The sequence below is a fragment of the Octodon degus genome, unplaced genomic scaffold (genome assembly GCF_000260255.1).
Source record: "Octodon degus isolate 3935 unplaced genomic scaffold, OctDeg1.0 scaffold00038, whole genome shotgun sequence".
NCBI lineage: Eukaryota > Metazoa > Chordata > Mammalia > Rodentia > Octodontidae > Octodon > Octodon degus.
In genome coordinates, this window is record NW_004524614.1 from 7,649,700 (window position 1) to 7,651,275 (window position 1,576).

The following is a 1,576-nucleotide window of genomic DNA, read 5'->3' on the forward strand; positions in this document are numbered from 1 at the left end:
GCCTCTAATCCCAGCTCTTGGGAGGCTGTAAACAGGAGAATCACTATGAGTCTGATGTAGTAGTGAGACCCTGAACACCCTGGAGACCCTTCCAAAAAAAAAAAAAAATTGCCATACACAGTCATGTGACAATGGCAAGGCTTATGTTCTGATAAATACATTTATAAGCATTCTGTCATTGTTTGAGCATCACAGAGGGTTTCACTTACACAAATTAATGAAGCTATATTACTAGATGATATAATCATATGGGGCCATTACATTAAATATGGTGCATCTTTGACCAAAACATTATGTGATGTGTGATTGTTTATATACCACAATTTGTTTATTCATTCTTGTGTTCATAGGCATGTGAATTATTTCCAGGTTTTGACTATTATGGATAAGGCTGGCATGAACATTCTCATACTAGCCTTTCAGATAAATATGTTTTCTTTAATATTTTATTTATTTGGTACAGGGTCTCAGTATAAGCAGCTTGGACTCGTAGTGATCCTCCTCTGTCAGCCTCCCCCACTCCCCGTGCTGGGCTTACAGTGTGTGCCAGCACGCCTGGTCTCTGTAGCTGGTTCAGTGCGTGTGAAGTGGGGCTGGTGCAGCAAGTGAGCCAGGGATTGAGCCAGGGTCCTTATACCACCGAGCTATCTCCTCAGCCCCACAAATGTGTTTTTATTGGGTAAATACCTAGAAATGGAATTATCTGGGCACACATATATATGCTTAATTTTATAAAAAGTGTCAAACAGTTCTCCAAAGTAGTGACACCTATTTAACTCTTTCAACTTTATTTATTTAGTATTTAGTACAGGTTCTACATGGTCTCACTACACAGATCAAACTCATAGTGATGCTCCTGTTTTCAGCCTCCCAAGTGCTGGGATTATAGGCATGCCTCATCGGACCCAGTCACAGTCGTGTCTCAGCACACTCCAGGGGCAGGGCCAGCAGACATGCCTGGGATCAAACCCTGGTCCCTGTGCCTGCCTAAGCAGGTGCTTTAGTCCATTGAGCTATCTGGCCAGCCCTCTTTCAACTTCAGATTTCCAATTTTTATCTGATCACAGAATTCTATACATCTGAAAACAAAGCAGATTGGATTAGGTAGCACCAAGATTCTCCCCTGCTTTGTGCAGTGAGAGAAGACATTCAGAAGGAGAATTGTCAGGGCTTTGACAGTTTTTACAAATCTTACAGGGAAAAGCACATGAAGTAAAGTCCAGAAAAAGCAGACAACATTAAAGGGGAGAGACAGTAGACATTGCTGAACACAGTTAGGGCAGAATAGGTGCTGGCAGGCAGTCATTTCAACAGAGACATGAAAAAAGGGACATTCAGGCCAGAGGGGATCTGAGTTAGCAAAGATAAAAACGATCAAAGCAGACACAATATCATACAAGAGACACCAGCAGTTTTGCGGAAGTCTTTTTTGGCCTGGGAGCATCAATAATAATAAGATATTCAAAAAATCCTTTAGCTGGGGAGCTGGAAAGAGGGTTGGGAGCAAATATGAAAATAAGATGCTGTAAAACTGTATTTATTCTGATTCCACTGGTTAAAAATTTAATCTCCAGGT